The 19,587-nt window shown below is 41.4% G+C and overlaps 1 protein-coding gene across 1 annotated transcript in view; it reads right to left on the minus strand.

Moving 5' to 3' along the window:
• The window catches only part of LHFPL2 (LHFPL tetraspan subfamily member 2), a 125,933-nt gene extending 106,620 nt beyond the window's left edge, over positions 1–19,313 (minus strand). Inside the window, exon 1 of the mRNA XM_075411758.1 lies at positions 19,156–19,313. The gene's annotated coding sequence lies outside the window, so the exon portion shown is untranslated. The remainder of the gene's footprint in view (positions 1–19,155) is intronic.
• Positions 19,314–19,587: the final 274 nt, after the last annotated feature.

Consider the following 19,587-nt stretch of genomic DNA (forward strand, 5'->3'; position numbering starts at 1 on the left):
TGAGCAGTGAAACAGGAGGAGACCAAGTTCTGAGAACTCTGATTATTATCCCATCCTAATAAATTAAAGTACAAATGACTAGTGTAAAAAACAAACTTTTTTTTGTATATTTGGAACCAAATACAGACATAATGTGTGTGCTAGAAATGAACAGATGTCTAGAGGTTAATAGGTGGGACTGGGAAGCATTCTGAGTTGCATGTCGAGGTGGGCAAAGAGATACTCTGTGAATCTCTTAAAACTAGAAATCTACTGTTTAGCTGCATTCAAAAGCTGGAGACCAGACTTTGGGAGCCAGAGGCCCTCTGGCAATTCTGTGCTCTCAAATAATTCATAAAGGAAGTGCCTGGATGTTCCTCTAGAATTTATGATAACTGAAAACGGGCATGGGGCAGTTGCTGCTGAAAAAGGGCTTTAAGAGTGACTATGTCAGCTATGCTGTATTGAAGGTTTTAATTAAATTTTCACCTTACATTTTGGATTTCTGCACACGTAGAACTAATTTCTTCTCATCTATGTGATCGTAAGTATACATATCCTGTATAATCTTGATGGTTGGAAACCATACATTTCAATTAATTTCCTCTTACCCCGCATAATACTTCTATAAACTTAAGTCAGATCTCTACTGGCACTGCAACACTATCACTGCAAATGGGTGGTCTGTCTTTCAACACTTCTAAGAAAAGTCTTTTTCTTTCATTTTAGATCAACAGATTCATGTAAACTTAAAATACAAATATACAGCTAAAGGCTGTCTATAGCTATTCTTAGTTATTAAGATTTCCAGCATTAGTTCCTCTTATAATCAATGCTGATATTTCCCCAGATCTCCTAAATGCCAGCCAGCTTCTGACATGACAAGACCCCAAACCCTCATCAACATGAACGCAACACTGCATAATGGCCTTAAAAAGAGAAGCTCCAGACAACATTAATCAGTAATCACTCCTGAAGAGAAAGACAAGTAGATACAATGCTCACAGCATTGTTTAACGTACTCTGGTTCCTTTTTCTGGTTTTTAAACCCCAAATGTCAAGTGTGCCCTGCCACACTAACAACTACACCTGAAAGTGTATCGTAGACAATTCAAGGTGTAACCGTTATCTAGGCTTACCATGTTTAAGAACTGGAATTTATGTCTTCAGTGTTATATTAAATAAATAAACAAACAGATGGAATTAGGCTTCTGTAAGCGACTGAAAATTTGTTTTCCAACTCAAGTTTTACAGAGGAAAATTCCTATTCATGAAACACTCAGAAAGCGTGACCTCAGCTAGGTCAATATGATCAATTCCAGCCTCTTCTGAGCAAAATCAAACATTTCCCAGGCTATGCCCAGTGGTTTCCTTCACAACCATCTAAAGCTGAAAGGCAGGGCAGCTCTGTGAAAATAGTTTAAAGCAATAGACAAAAGACAAGAGTTAGCTATTCCCTTGGCTATTCTGAGATTAAAAGCTGATACAACACATGCAACAGGACTCCCATCTTCAGTATAGAACTGACCATTAAAGGTTTGGAGGCTTTTGTGCCCTGTCTATTCGGTAGCACATGACCACCTTGCTGCACTGGACCCCCTCTCCAAGGCTGCTGACACACAGTATCATAACTTTCTTCTATCGAAGTCAGACCAACCATGAGAAAAATGATAACACTATGATGTATCCACAATAAGTACCAATACAAGCATGACAATTTCTTGCTCACCAATCACTATTCCTAAAGGTAAATTCCTACTTCAGGATGGAAAAAGATTAAAAAGTCAAGAGTTCTCCATCAGGTACAGGAGACTAATGAGATCTGCATGTCAAAAGCTAACCAAAAGTGCCACAAAATGGGACCATACGCCCAGAGTAAATGAATGTACACCACACACATGAAGAGTACATGGAAAATACATTAGCGCATACAGCACATAGGTCAGTGTGTGCTTCCTTGGTAACCGCAATTATCTGTTAAGTAACTTCTCTCTCTTTTCACTGTTATCTGCACTCATTTCTCTCTCAAATGCTCAACATAAGTTTTATTAATTGACTAAAGGAATAATAAATACAGGCTCTGAGGAACTCCCAGGGCCAGGAGACAAAATAATTCAAGGTACTAAAGTGAACATGTACTCTTTTGAAGCAAGTATCTTCATTTCAGCTGAAACAAGACAGCCAGACTTCCTTTAACATGCATGCTTTCAATACAAAAATCAATACTTGAAATTTTAGCAAGAAACTGACACCACCCAGCCAAGATGGCTCAAATTTCTCCTGTCCTGTTCTTGTCAAACTAAAGGAAGCTTGAATTTCAAATCCAATTTTGCGTTTTCTTCTGTTTATAGGAGGAAAACAAACATACTATTGGAACCTGTTTTAGAATAAAACCAAATCAAGTGTTACAGATTTACGGAAATTGTTTTAAATGATCGTGTTAAAATAAATTCCCTCGCTATAAATGCAAGACCAACTGATATTGTACATTTGTTGCTAATCACACAACAGTATCTCTCAGTTATGTTTCAGAACACTGAGGTTTCTTAGAAGCACTTTTTCTCAATAGCAGCCATGCCACAATATGGACAGTTGAGGATTTGGTTGCCTCTTTAAAAGTCAACAGACTCAAAACATTCATGCATTCAAAAAGCCTAATAAGTCAACAATGCAATGAAAGAATAACTGTTAAAAGGGATAAGCTAACTTTGCCTTTAGGAACTAATTTTGATCATTTTTTGGTAATGTTCACCTTTTTAAAGTATCAACTGTAAATACACAAAATAAAAATAAAACCAGACAATCACAAAAAGCTGTCTAAAATTGTGAAATATGCAAGTGCCTCATAAGTTCAAAATTTGCATTTACCATAGATAATTATTTAATAAACCACACTTCCTGGCAGTGTGCCACAATCCACCTCTTCAGGGAACACCAGAAGAATGTATGACGATGATGTGGTTGGTCCCTTAGTTATCTGAAAAGTACATTGTGAGCGTTACTTAATAATTCTTAAGAGGGGATTTAGTTATGAGGTTTTGGAAAGCGAATGGAAATAGTTCAGCTGTTCCTCCTGTTCAAGAAAATCTGCATTAACATTTCTCCATTTTTTAAAGCAGAGGTTTTATTTGCTTGTTTTGTTCATTGTAGTTCATTGTCTGTTGGTTATATTAAAGTTGCCAATGAAAGGTTTTACAAACCACCTCTTCACATCTTCACACATGAAAGACTGGGGACTCTTCTACCGGCTGCACGATCCCTACCCAAAATATGCAAGTCCTCAGTATTTATTCATGCTTTTAAGATAAAAGTGACTTCAAATGAGCTGCTTTAAGAAAAAGGAGCTGCATGGCTATGTGTGGTGGACATTCAATGAAATGGAGCATCCACCCTTTTGGCTCCTGCAAGACATATAGCTTCTCCAATATTCAGTCATAAATAACTATACATACATACACTCATACAACCAAAATGTATAAATCCCAGTTAATGTAACAGGTACAGTGTGATCCCTGGTTTTATAATCAGCACATGTCCTCCAGTCCCATGCCCATGCATCTGCAGTGGACAGACAAGTACTTAGTTCTGCTGCCTGGTGGGGCTGTTGAGTCCTCACCAGTGAGGAAGTCGGGGCAGGATACAGTTCACAATTCATCCAGTCCAGTGCCCTCTCTCTGCACTGATGGGCCTCAAGAAAGAGAGGAGATGGGAATGACAGGCACCACCACATTATTGCATAAAACAAAAAAAAATCATAAAAGAGGAAAAATAATGGAAAACATGCCAATTTAAACCCATGAAATGGAAAAATTTCCCAGAGATTAAGAGGGAAAGGGTTAACTACAAACCTACACATTGAACTGTTGTGGTGACCCTCACATTAAGGTGAATATTCAATGAATATTTCCATCAGAACTTCAGTGAACGTTAGCACTAATGAGGAAAAAGTTGGTTTTAAAACAAAACAAAACAAACCCCATAAACTGTTCTTAGAAACTGGAGATAGGAAACAGACAGTCTGGTCAGTCTAGGTCAATGCAAGACTGCTCGTTACAGCATTGCTTTCTGAACTAAGCATCCTATTTAATTTTATCATCTCTGACTAAGGAAATTTTTGGTATTTGACAGGAAACAGTTCCAGAGAAAATAATTCCAATTCACAAAGTAACACTGACACACAACGCACACTTTCTTCATTTCTTCCTATATGACCTTGCTCCTTTGACCTCATTTCACCACTGTTTAACAAAGCCACTAAGAGTAGTTCTGTCTTCCACACAAATCATCCCACTAACCCTTTCATCCTTTTGACACCTTCTTCTTAATTCCTTTGATTCTGTCAACATATTTTCATAACAGGTACCTTAAACTGCCTGCAATTCAACCAAAGGTAAATTTACTCTGGGACAGAGAGGCATGTTGTAAAACAGGGAAGAAACACTTTTTCTTTCCCCCCTTTCTTGGTCCATAGAATATTTTTGCAAACTACTGGACTATCTTTTTTCATTACTACCTGAAACTCAGATCTTATATATTTTTCCATTTCTTTAAATATTAACAGGTTTTAGGTTTCTCAGACCCATTTGCTTTTTAGTTTAAACTGCATAGCTGCATAGTAGTAAACAACATTTTTCAAGATAAAACTCAGTACAGTGTGGTTCCTGCTGATATTTAATTTGGAAGGCTTGATGCTGAATGAGGGATAATATTATGTTTTCTATCTCTGCTGGTATTTTCTTAGAAGATTCTTGTCCTGAGAAATGATATATTAGTTCTGCACAAGAGTGAACTGTGATTTCTAAAAAATTATTCATAAAATCATGTAAATTATGGTCAAATAATACTTTTTTCACATGTCCAATCAAACAAAATTAAGACTCTGTGTGTGTATGCAAGACTCAAAATACATCTCAGAAGTTAACTATGTAACAAGCAATCACATTATTATAAATATTACATATCGTAAAAACTGCAACACACAGCCACTTGCTTCTATAATATTTTCCAGATAATGCATGTGTTTACAAACTTAACTGTTCACATGTTTAAATAACTATCTACCTTGGGCTGGAACAAACCAATAGGGTCTTCCAGCTGAGCTGAGCAAAAACATTAGTACACAGACAAATAAGTGACAGGGAGCCAAAACAACTTCCCTCTAAAGGCAGAAACTCATTTAAGCATACGAAAAAACCATAATCATTAGGGAAACGAGTTTATCTCCTGTTTCTGAAAGGATATAATAAATAACAGATACAACTACAGTGTGGGCCACGTCCAGGAAATCTGTGAGGTCTCTTGGACCACACACTCCCTCTGGAAAATCACACGTAGTAATGATGAAGCAACTAACCCACTCAGGGCAATGCTCAGATCATTTACACATGGCTCGAAAAGTAGAGACATTCACCAAATGGTTGCCAGCACCTCAAGAACAACTACCATTGCCAGACTGAACACTGGCTATCCCAGGGGCATCTGAGGATGCAGGAATAGCTACAGGCCTCTGCACAGGCTTGCACCCCCAAATAATTCCAATGCAACACGAGAAACAAATTCATTTTTAAACAAAAGTCTTCCATTGACCACTTCATTTGTTTTTTTAAACTTCAAGATGCAAAGGCTTTCAGAACTGCAGAGCGCTCTGAGCCACAGCCAGCAACCACAGCAGTGGGGATCATCTTGTGCCAGCCTACAAGTTACAAACATCCAAACCTCCATGCAAAAAGAAAGGGAAAACCAGCCACTTCCCGATCATGTTAAATTACAGGAGAAGGAATATCAAATTTTTCATTCAACGGTTGCTTCTCCTCCAGCTGGCTGACAGGTAAAGAATATCGGCCCTTTATTAAAAACCAAATGTACCCTATCTTCAAAACAAGATAGATTAAACATGAGCCATTCGAAAACTTGGCTCTCAGCAGAGGGAGGGACCAACTACTGAATCATTTATTCCACTGTGAGAGCATGCGAAATTCATAGAAAAAAGGCAAAAAATAGAAGAAAAGGAGCAAACTTCTGCTGCATAGATAGGTTTAGGCTGACTATAGCCATATATAGTAATTTTCCCCTTTAAATCTTTATCTCAGTCAAATGAAGACACACATACACACAAAAAACCCTGACATAAAGTATGCATGGAAAAAATAAGATTCAAAGCTTAAAATGTGGATAAGCCTCTACTCAGTAACGACAATGCTGAGCAGCAATTTTCCTTCCTCTTGGTTCATAAACAAACACTATTGCTACATTACTCAATCATTAATGGAGAAATGGCATGCACATGTTAAAACAAAAGAAACATTTAATTTGAACTAGTGAAATCCAGACATACTAGGACATATAACTCATCCAGGATTGAGCAATTTAGAGTTATATGCAAAAACAGAACAGTAGTGTACAGCAAAGAGACTTTAGGAAGTTGCCAGTTGTGAACAGCAGATAGAACCGGTAGGTGGACATGTTTGTTATTTTTTAAATAGGACACTAGCTTCACTGTAGGACCAGCAGACTATTTCCATCATCTGGTAATGAGATAAACACAGATTAAGAGGTATGCTGCTTGCTTCTCAGAAGCAAAATTGAGATGTTCGTGGCGCTCCAAAGACAACAGAGGGCTCCTTGCCGTAAGCAACAAAGCTCACAGCAAACTACTGGGGAGAAAGGAGAGAGCTGCAGGTTTTGCCCAGAGGAGCCCAGATTTCAGGGTCCGTCAGTTGAGCCCTTGCATCCTGCCCTTGCACAAGGACAATGCCCAGCGCACAGGACTCTTCTAGATGCCTGTGAATATGTAGCCAGTGTTTATTTGTTACTATTTCATGTAAAGTTTTTAGCTATTCTTATCAGTTACAGTTTCTTTAGAAAAAACAAACGCTTGATGTTACCTGCTTCCTCTCTGAATAAGGAGATACATAATGACGTTTGAGCTTCTCAGGCTTTGCAGGAAACCACGGGAAACTAACACGAAAACAAAACACTGTTTTCTAAAAAAGAAAAGGGAAATAAGCTTTATATTTTTGAGAATTCGACTGAGGAGGGGCACATAACGGTGTAAGTTAGCCCACAAAAAAGTAAGAATGGGGTAATTTTGTCTCCCCCTAGATTGCAAACTGCTTCATCATGCTACTCATTGGGACTGTAATTGCCCATTCTTTATTTATCAGACTAACATCTTCATGAAATGGCCCATAACATCTGAGGATTTTAGAATGTGGAGTATATTACGTGTGTTTGCAAAGATGGCTACACATATACTGATCCCCTCAGACTATGAATGATGCCTCAGCCCAGACAGACAGACACAGGTCTCATGCACTGGATTTTAATTCACCAGTGCTTATAAATAACCTTTCACATTATCAGATACAGAATAACACAACTAAGTAATGACAGTATTGATTTTGATCAGTCTCTGTCTTTGTTCAGTCTTTCCGGTAGAGGAAAGCACACTGGAAGGAGGCATATTTGTTTTCCAAATCATCTGGCTTGTATGATGCAAATCGGAACTCTTCATACTCACTGAAAAAAAAAAATGTAGTCAATAAAAAAATATATTCTACTTAGTCACAAGAGCAAGCATGAATGGAAAGTGAAGCCATAAACATCAATGTCTGCAAATGCAGGCTGTCCCTTGGCAGAGAACTCTATGGCCACAGACAAGGGTTCTGAATGAAAAACTCCAAATGGAAGATTTGTCAATTGATGATTATTTTTTTATGACAACATTAGAACTTCTTGTGCATTTGAGACAATTTCTGACATCTTTAGATGTCGTATAATACAGAATGAGAAAATAGTACCTGACAACTATTATCATTATTACTATGATCAAAATTTTAACCATGATTACTGCAGGAGGAAAGGATGACAATAAAGACTTCTTTGGATTCCTACTTAATTAATGATCTCCCTTCCATAATCTAATCTCCAAAAGGAGTGTTTAACAGTTTTCTCCTAAAAAGTATGGTCTGGTTACATAAAAACTTAGAAGGAGAATCACTATCATAGGTACTACATCTGAGGTCAATGATCTATTGATTGACTGATTGATGGCTAGATACAAGGCCATTTTTCTTTTATTTCTTTTGCAGTATAACTCAACAGCAAAAGGCTAAATGAAGAAAAACCATTAAAAATATTTTCTTTGGATTGTTTTCACAGATTGTATCTAAAGTATGAGCCCCTCGGATGTATTCCCTCATTCTCTGGTGAAGAACCTTGCATTATTCTTCAGCTAAAGGCAGACTGTTATATGTCTAAACAGAAGCTTCATGTTACCTGACACTCTTCTCAGTATAATCAGTTAATGACATGGCTGAACCCTTCCCTGTCTCTACAGGTGAGCTATTTCAGTCCAACAGAAGAGCTAGACGACTTTCCTGTCTAAACAGAAAATTCATCATCCTTTATCAATTCCGAAATACCCAGCTGTGATGCTGTTGACTCTGACTAATTGCATTTAGCACAGCTTTAATAAACCTTAAGAGAAAAGAACTGTATTTGCTATACACAAATACATCATCAGTTCAAATATTTACAGGTATCAGAGGATGATATTTGAATGTGAGAATACTTCTGGGTTCTCCTACCGTTTATTCTTAAGGTAGTCACAAAACAACTCTGCTGTAGTAACATTAGTGTTCACTCAGTGTGCAGACATCAAAGTAGCTAGTATATACAAACATCCCAACAACAAAACAGCACTCACAGTTATTTACAACAAACTTCAATACTCTCACCTACACAAACCTAAATGCTGCCTTTCCTTCCCCACCTCCAAAGCCACATACTTCAATAAAGCCCACTTTGGTATTTGAAGTAACCTGTACAGAGTTTCAGTATGCTCAAGCTACTTCAGCTGCAGATGTGGGAACAGACTACAAAGACTCAGGAAGGCACTTCCTAATACCTCCATGATCCTTGCCTCTTTAACCCAGCCTCCGCTGCAGCAGCCCAAGATAACCTGGGAACCCAACCACCAGTAATATGGAATGGTCTAATATCTGGTACAAAAAACCCCCCACATCTATGGCAGTATATCACTGCCCGGGCTTTCCACCTTCAGGCAGAGTTACGTTCCCCCATGCCTCAGACCACAGAGAAAAGGAGGACAAAATTGTTTATTTGGTATTAACAAGAACTGAGCAAACATTTAGGTGGTAAGACATGAAGAAGCCTGCAGATACAGTCTGGAGTGAAAGGCATTGTTAATTTAACCCCCACAGTCACTTTGGAAAACCCAGCGAAAGTGTGTTAAATATATTAATACATGACAGAAGAGTAAAGAATGCATGTGCAACACATGTCTGTGTCTTCATTAATGCCAGATTACCATCTGGTACAATACCATCTGGTGCAATCACTACGCAATACAAATTTACCCCTGAGCAGGTGCAGACACAATCATATTTCTGACAAGTTTGCCAGAGCACAGGATGCTGCATTCATGCCGACTCCATGCCAGCTGAAGGACAATGAACAATGCCTGGTCTGGCACTGTCAGCGCCATAGAGACATGACAATATCTGACAGAGCAGAAAACCCACTAGTACAAGGTTAATGACAAAATTTCGGCTGATGAGGTATGTTTATGCAAGATGGGTTTTTAATCAGCCGGTGAGTGCCCTGAAAACACACCATTGAATCAACATTCTAAATCAGCCCAGTAAATCAGTGTCTGCAGAATAGTAACACAGCATCCTCCTCCCTTTAATACTACTCTGTCCCCACAAGAGATCTAAGAGCTTTCAGTCTTTTCTCTAACTCTGCAGGGAATTTCACTTATTTTGTGTTCATGTCAGCAGTTAAAATGCATCTATAATAGAAGGGAGAAGGGTAAAGAAACAAAAAACATCCATATTAAATACAACTATTAAAAACCAAGTTAGGATTACAGACATTGCTTAGATTGCCTAAACAAGACAATATGTATTATCTCATCTGGCAGTTTAGCATGATTGAAATAAAACATAATTTGTAGCTGACGCCAACTGGCAGGAGACAGACAAATGTTCATGGTAATTTTTGTGTTTTGTTAAAAATGTACTTCTGTCTTAAATTACAAGGAAAATGAATAGGAGGCTTTCGGTCTACAAAGTACAAGATTTGCAGATGCTACCCCGAGCTGCTAACTCACAGAAAAATGTGTCTTAAGTTTTTACAACTTAAAAAGACAAATCTAGAATTATGCCAGGTCAAATCTTCTACCCAGTACCCCCGTTTCCAAGAGCAGCCAAAAGCAGATGTCTGGGGAAGAGGATAAGAATAGTGTGAGCGTTTAGTCACACTTTCCCCATATACTCTCCAGTCTCCAATAATTCGCAGCTCAGGGATTTTCAAAGCTGGAGGTCATGCTTATATATTTAATAATCCCCTACAGATTTTTTCTTCCATTCATTTTGCCCAGTCTCCCTTTGAATCGGTATAAATTTTCAGTATCCACCACATCCTGTGGAGTTACACAGCTCAATGATATGTGCACAAAACAAAATTCCTCTGTTTGCTGTTCTGAACCCAACACCTGCCAGCTTCATTTCCATGCTCATTAGTTTTTGTACTGGGAAAGACAACGAAAAACTGATCCCTATCACCCTCACCATGCCGTTCATATTTTTATAAAACTATCACCGCATCCCCAGTTGTCTCTTCTCCTCATTAACTTACCTGTTCTTTGTATGGAAGGTGTTATGCATCACTGAATGTCCTTGCAGTGAACAGAAAAAACAAAATATGCATTTAGTCCTTCTACTATGGCCTTAACTTCCCTGAATGTTCTTTTTATTCCGCAATAACCTGTTGGCCTTACATACCCTCTGTGGCAGACTTCCTGGTCCTTGACCTCTTCTCCAAATTCTTTTCTAATCTGCCTTCTTGAGGACATTTAATTCTTTCAGAGTTTGGCCCTTCTGTTTTCCTTTTTCACACACAATTTTTACTTTTAAAACTAAAGCTACTACCCTACAAAGTACATTTTTCAACAGGCTTTGATTATACAATGAACTAGTATTAATATTACAATAATACACAAGGATGGAAGCCAACAGTTTCTTGTGAAAATATTTACCTCCATCACCTGTAAATTAATGGAAAGAGTTGAGGAGAAAGGAGGCTTCCCAATGAGCATTAGCATCGGCATGAATTGTTTTTCCTAGTCCACAGGACTACCAGGAGTCTGGGGAATTTTTGTTTCCACAGATTCTTCAATACACATGGCTAATTTAAATCACTTGCACTACAAGTAAAATACTTTGTCCTAAAATGTTCTCTTTCCTCTATATTTCCTTCCCTGAAAAAGTTCATTACAAGCAGAAAAAAAAAGAGTTAAAAATTTCTTCCCTTTTTTTTTAAGGTAAGATTTCCAAAGAACATTTGTTTCAGTATTTTCTGGATCTGTATGATGTGATAAACTATTCTATGACCACAAAATGTTAATGTAGAAAAAGGTAGCATGTTTATTGGAGGAAAAGATGATAATTCAAGACAACGAACTGGACAAATGACCTGAAAAAACAATGTAATCTTCATTATGAACATTTGCAAGATGCTACAGTTAGGCAGAAATAACCAGCTATAAAACAATCAGTGAGAACAATGTCTTAGAACATGTGTCCTTTGATCCTGGGGGATCACTGCCTAACCATGAAAAAGAGTCACCGTGCAGCAAAAAAGACATGTATCATGTCAGTAAGTATGAAGAGGATCCCATTCCATTTTATTCAACTTCATTTAAACCTCAAGTGGAGTACAGTCTTAAACTGGACAGAACAAAATAGACATTAAGTAACAGAAGATAACATGAAGAAAATAAACAAAAATAACTAATGTAGAGAAAACGGCACCTATGAGGTCAAAGAATTGGGTTTAAAGAAATAGCAGGCTATGATAGCTAAGGAGAAAAACAATTAGGATAGTAAGAATAAAAACAATTACTTGCTTTGTCGCAGACAGATGCAGGATGAGCAGTTACGGTGTTGAACTGCAACAAGGTGTGAATTGGATAACATGAAAAGAAATTTTTCTCATAGCATGATGATGTAAGGGAGACTGTTAATTTCCTAAGAACAAGTCACAGATGACAGACATGCATGATCCTAACCTGAGGCAGATGAATGGACTAGATGACTTTTAAGGCCTCTTCCAGTCCTGTTTTTTTATGATATTTTCCTCTGGACCAGAGGCAGCATCTCCTTTTGGTGATTTAAAAAAAAAAAAAAGTGGGGGAGAGGGAGGAGGAGGGCGGGATTGTTACAAGGCTGCTTTGGAAAAAATGAGGTTACAAGCAACCTGCTCATACATAAAATATTTATCCAGACCCTTTCCCTGTTCAGCTCCAAGAAGCCTGTGGAAAGGAAGACTAGCAGCCAAGAGCTGGGGAAATTGTGCTGAAAGCATGGATTTCTATCCTCTGACCTTCCCCAGGCATTCTTTAAACGTGGCTTGGAAGTAGATGCATAATATGCAGAGTACAGTACATACATGCATGCGCGACACTCCTGATGCACCCTGGAAGCAACAGACTGCCCATCTGCAATGCAATGCACGCAAAGTGCAACAGAAAAACAAGGTAAACTCTGCTTATGTGGGCTGGTCAAGTGCCAATGAATTCTAACATTCCTAAGGCTCTGTTTTACACCGGACTTTCACTCTTTCACATTAACATGCCCCATTCTTGCATTGAGCAAGCTCAGGAAAGGCTGGATATTTCTGCACTCCAAATTTGGCTGCGATGAAAGGCAAGCTCTAATTCAAGCTGTCAGGGCTGTCATGGAATGTGATCTGGGTCACATAGATATAAAGATTGGTTGAAGGTAATTACACTGATTTTATGCAGTCATGATCATGACTAACGACTGAATAAACATGTATGCACAACACAAACCTCATGCACATTTCTGCAAACTGGATACCTCTGCTAAATTATCTAGCATCTCAAGCAGAGCAACCAGCTGGGCAGTCTGTGGAAAATCTTGCACGCCAGCTGTCATGTACTATGTCTGTTAGTAGCTTAAAGAAAACTTAAAACAGAGAGAAAAATGAGATGTTTGTTAACTCTTGAAAGGTAAACCATACCAAATCAACACTGTCCTGAGAAAAATCAATACAGAGAGAGCAGACATAACATTACATAAAACTTTCTATTGAGCATAAACCTATAAGTTCATTATCATGCCAAACTCAGCCCACCACTTGACTTTGAACTCGTAAGTTAACAGTTTTCTAAGAGCACAAAAACAAATCCACAAATATGACTGAATTTAACATCAACATATGTGCAACTAATCTCAACACATAAAAACTATAAAAGAACACTTTACCATATTTAGACTACAATTTACATTTGAAATTTTCTTGTAAATTTTAAATTATTCAGACTTGCCTGTGCAGAACGATGCTCAGGTTTTATCAGGTGTCTGTTCTGAAATAAGAGTAATGATTGCTGAAATTGTCACAAGAACCACGTATACTTACTGCCTTATTTTGTGAAATAAGTGAGTTCCACAGAAAAATGTTGCCATTCTTTGCACACAAAGAACTTTCTTGAGATGTTCTGTACAAATCTTGCTACAGTAAAATCCAGAAATCTGACAAACTGTGCTCTTATCTGCAGCACCTTCTCTTTTACAGGTACTTTACTGCAGGAACAGTAACTACATTACAGAACTGCATATATATAACTTATTTAACATGTCAGGAATAAAAGTCCACCATCCCTCTGTATGAAAGTATTTTCTGCTACAGCTTTCCCTCCACGAAACTACTGTTTGCACAGGACATATCACAGCAATACGTACATGCTAAGAGACAAAACAAGAGTACTTAACAATTAAAATAAAACTTCTCTCAAATGCATCTGCCAGCATACAAAACCGGTGCATTAGCACCACCACGCACTTCAGTGATAAAGTCAGGTTTTGACAAATGAAAGTTCAATGAAAACTCTGAAAAACCTGTTTACAGTGATCCCAGACATAAGCCTTGCAAGCTGCAATTCACTGACCTATGTAAACTGATTTGGCTTTCAGATAATTTCCCAGTGAACACTATTGCAAAATCTATAAACACAGATGGCACCAACCAGCACCCTATCTGCAGTCTCAACAGAAGATCAAATACAGAGACTGGATTTATCCGCCCCACATCACAGGTGATTCTTTCCAAACAGGTTTAAGGGATTATGCCTAGAAGCTGAACCAAGAAACTTCTATCACAGCTACCCAAAGTCTCAGCCACGCTGAGAAGTCGCAGTACCTGAATGAAGCTGGTTTAAAAACTGTACGGCTCTTAATTAACCAATGCAATATCCAGCTCAGACCAGGCCCAGTTTGTAATTGCTACAGTTATCATGTCGACCATTTCTATTAGCAGTAAACTTACAAGACTTCTTTCTAAAGCACCACAGCAGAAGAACCCACTTGGGATCAAAAAGAATCCTGCAAGATTAAAAGGCCAACAAACCTACAGTCAAACTTTAAAATAAATGTCAACTGTATTATTAAAGCCTATTATACGATTTTATCTATGCAACTTACAGCTATTCATCTGGAACAGAGTGACAGCATCAATACTGTTATTGGTGAATCACAATACATGAGAATACAGACAATGTTTGCAATGTCAGGTGTTAGCAAACATGAAGGTCAATTAGTGAACCCTAAAGCTAATTCAAACCCAAGACATTTTCACTGGTAAGGTGTTAGATACCATATCTAAAACATAAACCTAACAATACCTCCACAGTCTTCAAGATAATAAGACAGCATTAAGACAAAGTAATTCGAAATAGAGCATTGACACCAATGACAAAGGACGCTGTATAGCTGCTTCGGCAATATCACTTTGTTAATCCTCTCTGAGCACCAGAAGCTGTATAAAGGTGAAAATGAAAAGAAAGAAAATCAGCTTAAAGTAAGGCTTCCTTGTGTGTCTGGGATCATTTATTATAGTCCTCTCACTGACTGCAACATAATATGACTTCTCCAAGACATTTTTTCCCCTCTTTTCATAGTATTTCATTTTCATGGTTTATCATTCAGTTTCCACGCTTTCACCATGGGCCTCAAAGAAACCCTCAAAGAAAATCCCAACCAACAACATTTAAACGGATATAAATAAGGAATATTTTAAGGAACAAATGTTGCTGCAGCACTCTGCTCCTGCAGCTGTGTCTTAAACATTCTGCATTCTTCTTTGCAGAACTCATACCTGACTATATAGCTTCAAACTGAGAAAGATTAAGAGGACTACAAGAGAAGGAAAACTGGAGAAATTAATCTTTAGCAATGGACTGTGATTTATTTATTTTTATTATATATACTGAATCAGAAACTGGATCCTATTCACTGCATCAACAGCACAACAGTCTCTAAATATCTTCTGCTGTGCCTTCTTTGTGCTTGGTCATGGAAAAGGTAATTGCCCCATTGCTACATATACTCCCTTAGTTCAGAATTTCAGGTATATTCCTGATCCACTCACACAGATCGGGCACACTTGCAGTCATTTGCTTGCTTTTGCAGCAAATTTATAATTTAAATCTTTTTTCATTGTGGACGTTGTTCCTTTTAGAATTACAAAATCACAAAATTATTTTCTAGGAAAATACTTCTAGGAAAAATGATTATTTTCTGAATAACTGGTGTTGAAATGCTCATCCGTCGTTTATGTCATACCTCTTAAAGTCTAAACATAGACAGAAACAAAGGCAGTCAAGAAAATTTAATATCTCAGATCAGCAGTAAAATATTTTCCAAAATGAATTAACTACTTTCAATAATATAACATGAAAATGACCAAAACTATTTGCTTTACTTGGAAGACTGTTTAAAAATAAAATAATAGAGCTGTTGTTTACACAGCTTTCAGAGTATCTGACCATACCTCCCCAGCAATTTTAAAAGACAAGTGGTAATTACACTGCTTTTTTATCTGGACTTTACAAAGGCTCTACATTCAGCTTAATTCCAGTTCATCTGTACGTAGGACGACAATTTTGAAAGAGCATAGCCTGTTAGTTCCACATTTCCAGGGCAGATTTTAGGCACCGTGACCTGGGAGAATCCTGTCAATTTTTGTGAAAGCTGGAAAACCAGAAGGGAGAAGTAATCTAAGCAAAAGTCTTTGGCACCATTTTAACAGACTTGTCAGCTATGATCACATCAGCAATTGTCTCCGCATGAAAGAAAGGGCTCTGAGATCCAGTAACACCTTCCAGCTGCTTACCACCTCTGCCCTTGCTCCCAAGGGAGTTGAAAATGTTGACACCCCAAATGATTTATCCCCTAGACAAAATGCAGAGAAATGGGAACTGTTTCGGGGGAAGGGAGGCACCAAAAACAGAGAGGAAGGCACGAAATGGGAAGACACAGAAAGCCCCTGTTCAGGAGGAAGGAAGGAATGGGGACACAAAACGGCTTCTCTCATTGCCAGAAGCCAACAGCAGTTCAGAAGTCGATCTTTGCTCTCCTCCCCACAAGCTGGATGGTGCCAAGGGTCAGTCAACAAGAGGAGCCGCATGTGCTTGTGCCTATGCACAAATGCACATGCGTGCATAGGAAGCGAAGACAGTCAGGGAGAGCTAAGCAGCCATCCCCACCCAGCCCCCAGCTACACCACACAGCTCTGGGACTGCTGCATGGCGAGGGGGAAGCCTCATCGCTTAGGTGGGGGCTGTTCCTACGTGAAAAGACTCTTCCCTTTTCCTCCTGTAACAAGTTGGGTTTGAGATGCTGAGGGTGAAATTCCTAGAAATGGGTTGTTGCCTACAGCAGACAACCAGGAATCCTACATCAGCTAGGAGCCGCCATCCTGTGTTCAACACGTCCCCTCGTCACAACCAATGCTTCCCTTTTACTGGGGAGCCCTCCAGCTGGTACTGAATGTCTAACAAAGGAGAAGCTTCTGGAAATAAAAATTTTGATGAATAATAATTTTGCTCTTCACATCACTCTGAAGAATAACGAATCCTCCTTTTCATGGAATTGTTATTTAAACAGTAATGTCCACACTGTACACAAAACAAAACATTGTGTTTCTTGCCTGGTGCCAGCTATACAATTACCTGCAGCCCAACCAGGCTCTGCTGATGCAATAGCGTATAGCACTTAATATGTCATTGTCCTACTGTATTACAGAACACCACAAGCAATTTTCACAGCTACAAGCTAGAATATGTAAAAGGATCACAGCAATTACTGGCTTCCTTTCAGTCTTTTCCGGCAGTGTTCCTAATTCAAATCTACCAACCCAGCACAGTCAACAGTGACTTAGAAGAAATGGAGGACTATGCTCTGACTGAATAGGTTAAAGAAAGGACTATAACATTCTCACACAGAAATGCTGCATCCAGTCCCAGTGATTTATACTCTTAAAAGCAAATGACACACCACTGTTACTTGCCTCATATGCCAGTACATCATCACGCAGGCATTTCCCAGAATGCTTAATAAAAACAGATGATTAACTAAAACAAGATAAAGTGGGCAATTTCCTACATACTGATCAAACCTACTCCGTGACCCAGACAGAGAAAACTTGAGAAGAAAGCACCGATGTGATTAAAGCTGGAGTGGCTGCACCTAGCATATGCAATGAAAATCAAGGAATGGTCCCATGAAACTGTGTCTGAGAGAAAACCCTCTCATTAACAACTGCCCTAAGAGAGCAGACTGACGGTCTGTTCACATCCTGCATCTAACAATGGCTGGACATGGAGAAAATACTCAAGCAAGTGCCAAAGATTAACTGGGATTATGTTTTTGTAGCGTGTTTTATTCAGAAAAATAAACTGGAACATTGATTTTAATGCCGCTGACACTTTCTAATAAGCCACTCTTTGCGCACAGCATGTATTTCGGCCTCGACGAGTTACAGCTCTAGAAGGTTTCTGTGACCAAAGCAAAGCCCCTGAAAACAGGGAACCTTGCAGGTGTGAGCTTGTGCAGCCACTGCAGGACAGGGACTGAGCAGACATCTTCATTAAGGTATCTGTAATGACGCCTAGGAATGTCTCCCTAAGAAAACCAAACCTTTTAATTAACATATATAATATTTTCTTCTAGATGAGGCCAGCTAGAGCTTTTTAACTGTGTTCAGTTATTCCTCACAACACATCTCTCACTGGGACGCAGGCACTCTGGCTCCTGGCTCGGTGTAAGCCCACTACGATGGAGCAACCCAGCTGCCCGGCCACCAGGTACTGGTCTCTGCACACAGCACTGGCAGCCTGCCTCCAGCGCACCCGCAGCTTCTGAATTACGGGATCCAAACTCGGGGTGTTACCGAGTTCCTCTGGAGCTACCGAAAGACCTTCACCGGTAACTTGTGCCATCAACTTCTCGCCCCTTCCTGAAGGGCCCTAAGAAACAAAATACCCTCACCCCCTCCTCAAAAACTGAACCCCGAAAGGCGACGGGAAGGAAGAACACGCCGGAGGCGGGAAGGCGCCAAGGTAAGCCTTGAACCCCCGCTCTCCCGGGCAGCCCGCCCGTGCCCCTGCCCGGCGGGGCAGGCCGCAGGTGCCGCGGTCGGCGCGTGCAGGCCCGGCCGGGGGCAGCCCGGCTCCCCCTCCCTCACGAAGCCGCCATGGGACACTCCTCCCCCTCGGCGGGCAGTCCCCCGCCGCTCCGCCCGCCCCGGGCCCCGCCGTCCCCGCCCCGCTCCTTGTGGCGCTTCCCACAGAAACGGGACTGGAGGGAGCGCGGCGACCGGCACCCGGGCGGCAACCGCGGCCGCTCGGTGCTGCGTACGGGTGCGCGGGGCAACCCCCCCCCTCCCCCCAGCGCCGCCGACCCTCGCCCGGGGCCGGCTGCTCGGCGGCACCTCCGCGCTGGAGGGAGGGAGGGAGGGAGGGAGGGAGGGAGGGAAGGGGACAGCCCGGCCGCTCTGGGCGCCCCGCCGCCGCCGGGTCGCGCCCTGGGTCCCCGCCGCCCTGCAGGGAAGGGGCGAGCGGCTGCCCTCCCGCCCCGCCGCCTCCCCGGGGGAAGCAGGGCGGCTCTCGCCGGCGCCGCAGCCCCGTCCCCCCGCGGCGGTTTCCCGGGCCGTCCTGCGGCTGCAGCCCCGGCCCGCGGGGAGCCGCAGCCCAGCCGCTGCTCGGGCAATGAATGGAAACGTGCCCAGCGGTCCCTATCCTCCCCCCCCCGCCCCGACTCCCTCACAACTTCAGCGGCGCCGCTGCCTCACCTCCGGGCTCTGGCGGCTTCTCCGCGCTGGGGCTCCGCTCCCGCCACCGCCGCCTCCGGCCCGCGCCCCGCTGGGCTCGCCCTTCCCCGCTCCTGCCGCCACCGTGCACCGAGGGAGAAGGAATGGGATCCCGGCGAGCGCCGACCCGGCCACCCCCAGCCGCAGGGAGGGGAGAGAGCCGTGTGGAGGGGCGGGGAGGGACGGGACGCGACCGCCCTGCCCTGCCCAGGACCGGCCCCCTCTCACTGACGTCCCCCGCGCTCACCCCGCCGGCCCGTCGACGGCGGGGGGACGCCCGCAGCGGGGCCGGCCGGGAGGCGAGCGAGGGGAGGGAGGGAGGCCCCGTCCAGGCCCCGCCGTTCGCCGCCGCGGCGGGGCGGGCTGCTCGGCCACGGGCGGCGCGGTGTGCCCCCGGCCGAAGGGCAGAGCCTC

This window comes from Opisthocomus hoazin, chromosome Z, assembly GCF_030867145.1.
Source record: "Opisthocomus hoazin isolate bOpiHoa1 chromosome Z, bOpiHoa1.hap1, whole genome shotgun sequence".
NCBI classification, from domain to species: domain Eukaryota; kingdom Metazoa; phylum Chordata; class Aves; order Opisthocomiformes; family Opisthocomidae; genus Opisthocomus; species Opisthocomus hoazin.